The sequence below is a fragment of the Rousettus aegyptiacus genome, unplaced genomic scaffold (genome assembly GCF_014176215.1).
Source record: "Rousettus aegyptiacus isolate mRouAeg1 unplaced genomic scaffold, mRouAeg1.p scaffold_m13_p_10, whole genome shotgun sequence".
NCBI lineage: Eukaryota > Metazoa > Chordata > Mammalia > Chiroptera > Pteropodidae > Rousettus > Rousettus aegyptiacus.
Window position 1 is genome coordinate 63,908,349 of NW_023416285.1, and position 13,487 is coordinate 63,921,835.

The following is a 13,487-nucleotide window of genomic DNA, read 5'->3' on the forward strand; positions in this document are numbered from 1 at the left end:
GGAAAAATGCACAAAACCATGGTAAGGTAATTCACACACAAAAAAAATATAACTATTCAAGATAAAATATTCTCAGCTTAAATAGTAATCAGAAAAATGCAAATTAAAACCATAAGGAGATAACATTTTACATCCACTAAATGAACAAAAGCAATATGAAGTTTGACAATGACAAGTGTTGGTGAGAATGTGGAAAAACAGAATCTTACGTTGGGACTGTGAAATAGTACAATTTTTTTTTGAAAAATAACTTGACAGTATTTAGCATAGGTAAAGATTACATTTCTATGACCCAGCACAATTCTTCTCCTAGGTGTGTACCTCAGAGAAACTCTTATACGTGTGTACTAAGTAAAATGCATAAGACTGTTAGTAAAAGAACTATAAATATTAGCAAAATCACAAGCAAAGCTGAGCAAATAGTATTTGGGGTTACTTACATTATAGTCAACTATTTTTAAAAAGCAAGGCTATGATAAACACAAAATTCAGAAAAGCAAGAGAATGAACATTACAATGGAGGACACAGCTAGTTTCTATTATATTGTTAGTGTTGGGATTCTTTACTTGGTCAGTAGATTTATATATCATTATACATCTCTCATTGCAGGCACAGAATATTACACAATAAATTGCTTTTTAATTTGTTTTTTAAAAAGTGAGTCTATGGCCATGCTATCCTGAACAAGCCCAATACCATCTGATCTCGGAAGCTAAGCAGGGTCGGGCCTGGTTAGTACTTGGATGGAAGACCACCTAGGAAGACCAGGTGCTGTAGGCATAAAAAATTAAACAATAAAAGATTGTAAACTGACAAGGTTCTTGCAATCTGTGAGGTCAACCAAGGGGTGCCTTGCCTAAATAAAAAAAAAAAAAGTGAACAAAGAACAAAAACTCTTCAGCTTTTTTTCCAGTTCACTAGTTCTCTCTTCCATTGTATCTAATGCTGTATCCATCTTAGTTTCATTTATTATGTTTCTTTCACCTGGAAGTTCTGTTTGGTTCTTTTTTCAAATTCACCTGATCATATTTTCTGTGAACTTGTTATACTTCAGATGTCCTTTTTTAAAAAATTAAGTATATCAAACCTACTTATTTTATATTTCATATTTGATAATTTCATTATCAGCCATTTTTTGTAGCTATAATCTTTTTGTTTGCTATTTCTACTTATTTTCATTCAAATGACTTATTTCCTCTTCCGTTTTACAATTTTTACATTTTAGTGAGTTTATAATTATCTGATGAAACTATTCTGTCCTTGGTGTAAGGTATATTTATCTAGGAAGACATTACTAATCATGAATCACTTTAAATTAAATTATAAAGTTAGATGTTTTGGGATCATATGAGTAGAATGAATTCTAGATACTGGCTCTAAACCCTCATGAAGACCTCTTATGAATAGGAATTTTTAAAGTAGACTCTAACAAGAGTCAAGGTTAAGATAAAGTTTATTATTTTCCTTTATGAGATAAATTTTCTTATTTTGGTTTAGCCTTGCATTAAAGATGTCAACTTCTGGGTCCTTGCCTGTTTAGGGATCTTTTTCTGTCTTCACCTGGTTCAGGTCATAGCTTGTATCCTGACTCCTACTTGATGCCTATTAAAATGAAGACTCTAGGCCATCATGGATAAGTTAATGCCTGCAGGGACCCATTGTTTCAGGGAAGTTACCTCTGAAGATTTATGCTTTATTGTATTTTTTAGCCTCTTGTGATTTCCATTATTTTCCTGAAAGCTCAAATAAACATTTTTATAATTTTTTATTAAGCATTTTTAGATATTATGAGCAAGGGAGGTTCCTTGTGGTATTTTTTATTTAATATTGTGAGAAGTGAATGTTTTGGCATTATTCTTAAATACTCTATAAGATTTCTCTTGTGAAGTAAAATGAATTGAGGAACTGATATAGCTTTCCCCTTGTTCCCTCCCCCAGATAATAATCCCCTGAAGGCACCTGAGCTATTGGGCCAAGTTATCATTTTACCACATAATAGCATGGCTGCTGCCCCAGTACAATCCTGTTCAACTTCTTCTAATAAAAGACAGAATGAACAGTGTCTGGTTCATGGATAGGCACCCAGAGTGAAGTAATTATTTTGAGCCTCACAACAACCTAATGAAATGAGCAGTGTTGCTTTCATTTTATAAATAAGAAAACTGAACCTCAATGATGTTAAGTAAAGTAATTCATCTTAAGAACACAGAAGGACCTGTAATGTTAGGAAAAATCATCTACATATATCTTCCTAGAGTATCTTCAGAGGACCTGTGAGTCAACCATTTACTCATCCATCTACCCATCCATCTACCCATCTATCCATCCATGCATCTATGCATCCATGCATGCATCCATCCATACATACATCCATTTGTGAATTCATTCAGATTAGCTTTCTTGAAAACTTGCCACATGCATGACACTTTTATAAACATTGATGTAAAAAAAATAAATAAGACCTTAAATTCTCATATGGGAAGACATATAAGCAATAATAACACAGTACATCAAGTTAAATGATAGAGTAATGAAAATATTGGAAGTGACATCACCATTGAGACCAGTTCATGTATAGCTTTGGGATTTAAAAAAGAGGAAAGGTGGTTGCTGACTGAAATGGGTGGTGATATAAAGTTAGAAACATCAATAATGAGTGAAGATGGAGCAGTCTCTCTTCTTGAAATTTACCTTTCAGGAGTTGACTGTTCCTTTCTTCTAAAAAGAGGGAAATAGCAGTTCAAAAACACTGTCTATAAAAAGGATTTATTCTTTCCAGTTACCAGGAGCAAAAGCTCTTGCAGACCAGGATCAGCTCACTTGCTAGATGCAATAGATTAGTGGTGGTTTGGTTATCCAGCTTGTGATCTTTTCTGGAACTGAAACATCTCACAGAAGACTCATCTGGTACAATTGCTTATAATTGCACTTTGCTCTTGATTGCTCCAATCCTTATATCAGGAGCTCTAATCCAATTTTCTCAGACTCCATCTCCCAACGGTTCCATGCTGGGTCTTGCAAAATTAAGCCATAAGTTTTTCTTCCACCAAAGGTTTGAATCTAAGCACAAATGTCAGAGTTAATCCGGTTACCCCAGGTACTCTTAAACCCCTAGAAAAGTAGATTTGTCTTGCTGCTTTTTTAATGGCATGGATTTTCCTCTACTCAGCAACTTTCATCACATTGTTGGTTATGCTTAATTGAGTTTACCTTTGTCTGAACCACCAACCTTTTGGCAAGTGGACTATGTTTATTTCTAGGGCTTAAAATGTGGGACATAGACACTGCTAGAGACTAAATATCCACTGGGAATCCTTATCCTACTTTAGCTGTTTGTTCTGAAAACAAAACTGTCATCAATGACCCTGGAAAACAGAACCTGGAGCTTTAAGGATGTTGTAGCAGTTACATGATATTAGAGCTAAACTGAGTATGCCCAGTGGTGTTAATTGGGGTCAACTTCCAACATATTTTTGAGATCTGTGATCGCTACCACTACAATTTAAGTCTCTTAAAAGCTGTATACTTATCAGTAGTTCAACCCCTGGTCTCTTAGATAAGTCACCTTCCATTATAGTTGAACTTATAATTTGGGATTAGCGTCTTTCCTAACTAAGTTTTTGTTACGTGATCTCTAGTGAGTCCCTTATAGCCATAATTCTTGGCCTTACAATTTTGACAGCACAGAAAGACTTGTTTCAAATCCTGACTCTAATACTTTTTAAATATGTGAACTTGGGCAAGTTATCCAACTGCACTAGTTTCTTTGCTTGCAAAATTGAAACAATAATGTTATCAATAATGTTTATCTCAAAGGTTCTTTGTGAGGACTAAGTGAAATAATGTACATAAAGCACCTGGCATGGGACATGGCTCAGGGTAAGTGCTCAGTAGATAGTAGTTGTTCTGATTACCTCACTGACAAGGGCATCATGGCCTCATTCTACCAAAGATGGTTTCCTGATTTATGAGCAAGAAGAGAGACTACAGAATTTGGTTCAAAATTAGGTGGAGAACAAGTCAAATTGGAGATTGGTAGACTGATTTCCTACACTCATTTTTGCCCAGTCTTCGGCCAACATTTCATAATCTTGCTGGAAATGTGAAACCAAGGGAGGACTGGAAGATAAGACAGGTAGAAATTATAAATTGTTTTGCAGCCATGGTCCTTTCTGTGGTTACATTCCGAGTCTATCATTCCTGGACCAGATCTCTGCTGTTTGCAGCTATTCCTCAGGTCTCACTCCATGATTCATGAGGTCACTTTGTGCTGAGTTCCAGAGGGTGGGTCCTAAAGCACCAAACAGAACTCTGTTGGCTGTGGTGATGAAGGATACACGCTAAAAAGTGACCATAAGAGATGCTGTGTTAGGAGCCTAGGCAACAATGGCCGTGAAACAGCATCTCTGTCCTCAAATCGTTCACCACAGTGTCGTGGGTGAGACAGACAAGCACACGGGCAGTGCCACTGCAGAGCAGTGAGTGCCACATACGTTTCCGGGAGGGTTCTGGAAGACGCAGCTAACCCTCCTGGTAGGCCAGAGAAAAAAATGCCAGTCCTGAGAAATAAAGGTGCAACTAAGGAGTCTGCCAAAAGAGAAGACGAGTGTACACAGGTGTATATGATCCTGTGTGTTTAGTGGGATATAGGGTGGTGGCAGGAATGTCAGGCAGATACAAGAGAAGGAACATTTGCAAAGTGCTCTTGGTGTGAAGATACTCTTTGTTCTGTCCTTGGACGTAAGAAGAGCAAGGGATATTTGAGGAAGGAATTCTTCGTCCAACTGCTATTGGTATCTCTTTGGTGTCTAGTAAGAGGCTTTGCCATAAGGAAGATTGCTTGTTGACCTGCACAGGCATGCAGATAATTCTTCTGCTCTGAAGACCCCACCGTGAAAGCCAAATTTTTTCTTCCTTTCTTCTCATCCCACTTCCTCCTCCATTGCCTCCCTAAATGTTTCTTCTGCATCCCCTACACTTCGTCAAGGAGTTTTGCTGCAATGTGAGAATCAGGGAACAAACTCACAAAGGTAGGATCTGGCATGCAGTCCATGACTTTCCGCTCAAGGTATACCTATTCATCAGGAGCAAACACTTGCTGTCTGAGCTTCATGTTTTCTTGAGCCCCAACTTTGGCCCTGGACCCTAAACCCTGATGGCTTCTTTGCTGGCATCCCTCTAAGAGGAGGTTTTTCTTTCAGCCCCTCTATTGAGAAAAAGAACCATAGCACCTTATCACTGAATCCTAGTTCTCTCAGCTCCTGAAGAACATGTTTTACAGTCACCTGAATCCTAAGAAAGGTATCTGTAATCCACTATTTCCAGGTATATCTGAAACAAGAGTCAATCTCTCTGTCTCCTCTTCCCCTCCCTCCTTCCTTCTCTCTTCCCTCCCTTGTCTTTCTCTGTCTCTTTCTCTCCGCTGACCTCACTCTCACCTCGCCCTGTCTCTTTTCTCTCCATCTCTCTTTCCCCCTCTGCTCTTCTCCCTAACCATGCCTTTCAACACCACATACAAAGAATATCTTTTGGTTGTCCCTCTTTTCAACTTTCAGAGCTTTTAGAATGATTGTTCTCCAGTTTTCCAGTCTCTCAGCCTTTTCTTGCAATTTCGAATTTGTATCCCTTTCTCAAAGTGTAATAATATTTATTGAGAACCTAATATATGCTAGAAATATATGCTTTATATATGCATGAACTTATTTAATACTGAAAAAATTATGTGAAGTAGATATGATTGTATCCATTTTTTAAATAAGAAAATCGAGGCTCAGAGGTATAAAGTAATTTGGTCAAGATCACTAGCAAGTGTGTAGCAGATAATTCAAGTCAGTTCTGACTCAAATCTCATCAGTTTCCTTTCGTATTTTATAAATTTTTTTCCTAATTATGAAACTTTATGCAGTTTTAGATACATATTTATAAAATTGATACATATATACATTTTAATATATTTTTTCAGCTTAATCAAGATACAATTGACTTCTAAGGTTGTATAAGTTTCAGGTACATGCCATGATGATTTGATATAAGTATGTATCATTAAATAATTACCATAATTAGGTTAGTTAATAACTTTATCACTTCATGTAATTACATTCTTTTTGTGGTAAAAATATTTAAGTTCTACTCTCTTACCAACTTTCAAGTCTATAATACAGTATCGTTAACTATAGTCACTATGCTGCATATCCAATCCCCAGAACTTATTTTTCTTATAACTGGAAGTTTATATTTTTTGACCAACATCTCCCCATTTCCTTCACCCTGCCCGCAACACCTGGTAACTACCATTCTACTTTCCATTTCTATGACTTAGGCTTTTTTTTTTTACATAAAAAAGTAAAATACGTTTTTATTTTACAGAATTTTGTCCTTTTAAATTTTATTTTCATAGAATACATTTTTAAATTAGGTTTCCATCATGAGAAAATGACAATTTATTGCTTAAATATTTGTGGACAGAATATTTCAGGACAAGTAAAATGACACATTTGAGGATTAAGTCTCAGTTTAAAATCTGTAATATTTTGATATATCTACTAGGGTTCTTCTTTCTTCCATGGAACATCCCTATATTCAGAAGCTCTCCAGGCTCCTTTTCCCAAGATTTAGATCTTAGTAATGGGAAATATCAGCATTTCCTAATTTTAAAGTTTTCTAAGAACATAAAACTATCAGTAACTGGTATAGCTGAACAAAGGGGGAAGTTTTCAGACATTAAACACCGCCTAAGATTCTGTAGTCTTTACTTATGAATTAACAATCTTTCTTTTTCTCTATCATTCCCAGGACAAATAAAGAAATTTGATCAGGTATTGATACTAATAAAGCTGAGTTCTCTTTAAGAGTTTGGTATTTAAAATGCAAAAGTTCATATGTATTGTTTAGTTGTACTGTGAGCCTTGTGAGAAGCTGGGAGACAGCCCCATTAAGTCACCAGAATATGGAATTCAGTCTCACAATTTGTTGGATACAGTCCCACTCGAAGCTTTTTCTCAAAGATTAAATTCTAAAAATAACCAGGTGATTAGGAGAAGAGGTTTATCTCACCAATGGCTTTAGTTATTTCCTCCTTATTGTGAGTTGAATGGCTTGACAGAGCAGAGGCAAAGAAGTGTACAATTAGTTCTCAAGGAATGAAGTGAAAAAGTCAGAGCTTCCACAGCATGGCAGCAGCTTTGCAGATGCCCACATCATGATAGTTGAAATAACAAAGCCCACCAAAGGTGGAAGCTGAGAGTGCCAAAATGCCTGCCTTGGCAGCTTTCTGCAATACATCCTCTCAAACATAATCACAACTGGTCCAAGGCCCCAGTGACTATGGAGACTGAGGACTGCGCCCAGGGAGTAATTGAGCACAGTGGAAGGATTCATATAAGCAGCTGGAAGTAGGCCCAGGAGCAAAACACTGACAACCCTCTTACCAGTCCAGTGGAGAGATGCGGCCTTGGAAACAGTGATGCAGTCTTGGTTGACAGATTAATGTTCTGTGTTCCACACCATCCTGGGGCAGGTTGGTCCTGGAGAAATGTTGAGATGTGAGCAGGTCTGATCACCGGGTTTCAGAGAAAGTGGTTTCCTTAGACACTGAAGAGGACAGTCAGCCTTCAGATACATGCCATCTCTCTCCTGAAGGCTCGAGGTCATTCAGCAGCCCTATAAGTTTGGCTTTTCAAACTCCACATGTAAGTGATATTATATAGTATTTGTATTTTTCTAACTTATTTCACTTAACATAATATGCATGTATATATTTTATATATGTAATATTCTACAACAAATTAATTTCAAGCTAAATTATATTCAAGTTATTCACTTTCTTATCAGAAATATAAAATCATTCCATCGAACTTCTTCTAACAATAAATTCTTAGAAGTATTTATCGGTTTATTGATAAATAATCACATCACTCTTAAGATTTGTAATTCTTGGGTTGCTACCAAATTGAATATTTTTCAAATGTTTATTGATCATTTATATTTCCTAATTTTCTTTTCTTTAGAATGGAGGTTGGCAAATTATAGCCCACGAGTCAAATCTTGTCCATAGTCTATTTTCGTAAATAGAATTTCAGGGGGCACAGCTACTCCCTTTCATTTGTGTGTTGTCTATGGCTGGTTTTGTGTCTTTCTGCAGAGTTGGGTAGTTGTGACAGAAGCAGTATGGTCTGTAAAGCCTACAGTGTTTATCATCTGGACCATGACAAAAAAGTTTGCCCACCCTTGCTCTTGAGAGTAGACTCCATATTGTCTATATCTTATTCCCTTTAACTTGGTTTCAATACTTTTCCCATATGTCTTGAGTTGATTTTTTTTTTCATGCTATTTATCCTCAGCAAGAGAGATATATCTAGACTAGATGTTTGCTGATAAGCAGGATGCAGGAATTTCCCTTGATTGTCCTTACTAAGCACTGGTTGAGTCCCTTCTCAGTTCTACAGAAATTTGACTACACATTTTCCTGCCTAACTCCCAGTGTCCAGCTTGTGTTCATGGAACCTGGCATTAGGGCTCCAAGAGAGTATTTACCATCTCCACACCAGTTTATTTCTCTGGTAGAAATCACTAATGAAATCATTGATATTTCTACTACTACTTTTAAAAGATAAGGTAGTATAATTTCCAGAAGCACAAATGCTGGAACCATGTGAAAATATTAGATCTATCACTTACTAACTGTGAATTTGGATAAATGATTTTATCTTTGTGCCAGTGTCTCATCATCTGTAAAAATCCTGGGGATTACGCTATTGCTTTCCTCATGAGGGATGTTAAAGGGACAATTAGGGTCACTGGGATATCCATGAGCTCCTTGACATTTCCCAGCCTTTCTTGCTGTGACTGGGACCATGTGACTAGTTCTGGCCAATGTATTAGGAGTAGAAGTGCTATGTATTATCACAAGGCTAAGGCAATTAAGAGCTGGTTTGCTTTTTGCTTCCCTCTCCTTCTCTACCCCAGTGCCTTAGGGTAGTATCATAAGATGTAGGAACCTGAATTCCTGAGTTACCAAGTGGAGGATAGCCTCTGCTCACCTAAATCGAACTTTTCATGAGCAAGAAATAAACTTGTGTTAATTATGGAAATTTTGGAGTTATTTATTTTATCTTTACCACAACATAGTTTTTGCTATTCTAACTAATACAGGGTTGTTCTAAACACTAATTAAGAAATCATTTGAATTTTAGACTAGCATATAAAGTACTGTAAATGTGTTTCCCTTCTTTACTCTTCTTGTTACTAATAAAAGGACCATAATTTTTGCTTGGACTCTTGTTTTCCACTCACATCTTTATCGCTCTACATATTACTGTATCTATAAAGAACAGACCTCATAAGGATGCATTTACTACACACAAACACACACACACACACACAAGAACAGACTTCATAAGGATGCATTTACTATGTGCGCATGCACACACACACACACACACACACACACACACACTTTTTTTAGGAAGGTTAATAATTTCCAAATAGGTTAGAAACTTGGAGGTGGGTGAGGTGAGGAACACTTCTCTCTCTATCTCAAAAGATAACCACCCACATATTAAGTTCTGCTTAGATGGAATCTGTGTCTCTGAGCAAGAGAAAGAAATCTATGTGTATTTCTACCTTCTCTAGCGTTGCTAGGGCTGCCCTGTTTCATGAGGAAAAGCACTGACAGACTATCACCTTGTTTTCTCAATATGCTTCCATTCGCCTTACAGTTAGTAGAAATTTTCTCCAGATTCTGTGGTAGGCTGTTTTTATCTTTCAGTGTTAATCATTTTCATCTTTTTCTGAGCGTGCATTGATTTTTTATCAAACCATCAGTCTTGTTTCAAACCTCCATTGGCATTCATTCAATAATGCCTCTTACACAAATTACATTCAGTCTGTACATTCCTAATGAAGCTATTTTCATTCCAAAGCTGTTTGCTTTGATTACTCTTTCATTAGTTGGAACATGGAACACAGGAGAACGGATATGATTAAGAGAGTTGCTGAAGTTTGTATTCTCTATCTCCCATATTTTTGCTCAATTCAAATAGCAAACCATTCTTTGTTTCTTTTTTGACAATTACATACACATGATCTAGCTTTCTTATTTGTCGAAAACATAACTATTATTCACTATCTACATCCCAAGCCCCAGTGTGTATTCTCTCTCCATGCTGTTTTGAAATCGTCGTTTTAAGAGAGTGTAAATGAGCCAATGATTCAGTTTTATTGGAAAAATGAGTAGGGGGAATACCACAAAGGTACTTAAATGTCAAACGTAGGACTTTGCATTGTCAGTAGAGTGGTAACTTTATGTAACATATATTTTACAGCTTAAAGAAGCCACAGATAAGACAAAGGCCTCATACTCACCTCTTCAAACCATTATCTTGGTTCTTTTCCTCTTTAATCCACATAGAGACCATTGTCCTAAATGGAGGTAGCATGCTGGGGAAAGAAGAGGGACTCTAGAAACTTTCCATTCTAAATTTAAATTCTGGGTAGAAACTTACTCATTACTTTGCTTCTCTGAGTTTCAGTTTCCTTTTGTTGTAACTTCATATAGTTTAGAAATTAAATAAGGCATTATAAAAACATTGACATGGCTGGTTTTCCTTCTTTCTTTATTTCAATTGATTAGTAGTTTTATACTTTAATGTCTGAATTGCACCCAGAGACATTTTTCCCCCACCTTCTGGTAAAGGTTTCAGCACCCTTCATTGCAGTCCAAAAAAATGACCCTCATTTTAAAGAGTGTTGGACCTAGTTTCCTTTCAGGTATGTATCAGATGGGCTTTTTCACTTTGATAAAGTTTCGGAAAAAAATTCTTTAGCAAAACAAATGGGTCTCTTATTTTTTATGCAGGTTTTGGAAACTGCTGTCAAATCTTCTGATAATTCAATCTTGTCTGACACATTTGTTTTTCTGAGTACTGCGGATGGAGATTGCTGTTGCTTCTATTTCTTTTTCTGCCCATTAAGGTTTCATCTAGCTCATTTGTCTCTTTGAGGTTTGTGATCTCAAATTCCTGTTTTATTTACCTACTGTGGTTGCTCATGATGACCTTCATATCCCATCATTAGTCCTTGGCCTGAGGAATTGTGTGAATTCTTTTAATCTTTTGTAAATGGTGTAGCCATTTCATTGGGGTGTTCAAATGTCTGATAAAAATAGGGTTCTATTCACCCAAACATTTGTGGTCATAGCATGGTTATGGCATCAGTGGAAAAAGTAGTCTTCCAGATTTCCTGAGATGAGTTTCAGTGGGTCTTATAATTTGCCATCCAGCTGATTCAAGCCAGAGTCTTAAACTCTGTGGATCCCTGATCATTATTGGCCTAGGATCAAAGACATTGAGTATATTTTGTAAAACTGACCCATAATTCTTGACCTTGGACTACAGAACTACATTAAGGTAAAGCTTTTGTACTGGAGTATTTCCAGAACAATACAGAAGAACCATTCTCTCTTGGCCAACCTTTTGGTTTTTCTGGAAAATAAGCCATTACTACAACCTTTCTCATAACTTTTTGTCCCCTTCAAGAGTCAACTATCTAGTGTTTTAAATTCTAAAGTGCCCCATATCAGACTATAGAGCACTTTGTTTCATCTCAACTTCTTTCAGAAAAATGTTCCAAGGTACCACCTTCATAGATATCTTTGCTTATATGTCTTATTATTCTAAATAAAATTAGTAACTGGTGGAAGATCATTTTATGACTTTTGTGAATAGCATCTTAGCTTACTGAAAGACTTTTTAACATAATCATGGCTTTCTTTTTTATCTCTAGAGTTGTCCTTTTGTTTTTTAAAGTTACTTTAAGGATCATCTTTCAGAAGGAAAACAACCTGACATATAAACCACTTCTGAGCCTGTTTATCCAGTGTGGAGGGTGAGGACACTATTAGGCATGAAAAAAAAAAAAAAAAAACAATTAATTTCATGGATATTAAGCTGTAGTTCCAGGATTCACCTTCAAGTATCGAGTGTCTCAGGCCACAGTTGAGCACGAGGATGTCGAAGCTAATGCCCCTGGGGAACACAAGAGACTGCACTGAATATTGCTGAATTTGTTTTCTGAATAAATATTTAGAACTATCCACCCTTCATTTTTCATCTTTTCACCTGCACACCTGATTAAACATCTATAAAAGTAACTGCAGAGTCAAATAATCACAATGAGGACCAGATGCAATGATACCTCCTGGAGGAGGAAGTGAAGTGAGTGGGGAGAATAGCATGTGGGGATGACTAGCAGAGGGAAGACAAATGGGGCCGCCAGTGATGTGTCTCAAGAGAAGTCTGGAGAGATCGTTCTGGAACTTCCCCAGTCTCTAAACTAGGCCAAGCAGGTTAGGCTGAGCCAAGAATTCATAAATACCTCTGGTAAGTGAGTTAATCATTTAATAAATACGGAAACTATGCATAGCCCTCAAGGTTAAAGGTTAATGGGCAGGGTTTCAAAAACAATTTCATTAAGTAGACAGTAATAGAATGCAACTAATGTTGCACGTTCCCACATTAAAACAAGAAACCGGTTCAAATGCACTAATGCACCTTGGATTCAAAATTATATATAAAAAATTATTATTGGGAGACTGAGGAAAGCTGAAACCTTAAAATAGAAATAAAAGAACCATAAGTGTACAGCATATAACAGGTATTGGGATAGTTAACCTGTGTAAGTTGATCTTTCTGAATAGATAGTGGTTTTGGGCAGGATCTTATCTTCGTCTTTCTGTTCCTCACATTGGGTCAATTCAATAAATGAAATTTGAATTCTATTCAGCTCAATGTCATGCTTGCATTGTGTTTGTACATTATATATGCAGAAAAAAAATCAATGAAATTGTTTATAGCACCAAGTATTCACTATAATGGGTTGAATATCTTCCAATTGAGAAAAAAAAGGAAAAAATGATAATTCATTCATAAAATTTGAAGTATATGTTTTAAGCAACTGGAAAGAAATCTCGCTGTTATATTTCACCTCAAAAAATCAAATGAATTGAAAATGGATGGCTAACCACCACCACTACCACAATAATAGCAAACAGAATAGAGACATTTCCAGGTATTTTGCATATTAATGCATTTAATTCTCATAAAACTCTACAAGATTATCACCCTCACTTTACAGAGAAAGGAACTGAGGTACAGAGAGATTACACTACTTACCTAAGGTCATACAACCAGTTAGTGGCAGACTCCAGACTGTGCTATGGACCCTCACTTTACTACATCACTATGCTACTATGAAGCAAGCTGGAATATGGTTAGAAAAAATATTATAAAATTACTAGATTGGGAGCATTTTAATCCATCTGGAGTATTAATGGAAGACTTTATAAATGAGATACCATGTGAGCTGGAAGAATGAGTTGAATTTCAGCAGGTAGAGAAAAGAAGAGGTCATGAAAGATGAGATGGGTTTGCATAGATGGATGGAGGAAATGAAGAAGGTGTTTCAGATGGGAGAAGGGTAAGTTTAAAGC

General features: G+C 36.5%; 2 pseudogenes; one reads left to right on the forward strand and one right to left on the reverse strand.

The window, feature by feature from the left end:
• The first annotated feature begins 662 nt into the window (after positions 1–662).
• On the forward strand, positions 663–781 carry LOC118608897 (annotated as a pseudogene).
• A 6,373-nt stretch (positions 782–7,154) lies between these two features.
• On the reverse strand, positions 7,155–7,626 carry LOC107520886 (annotated as a pseudogene).
• Positions 7,627–13,487: the final 5,861 nt, after the last annotated feature.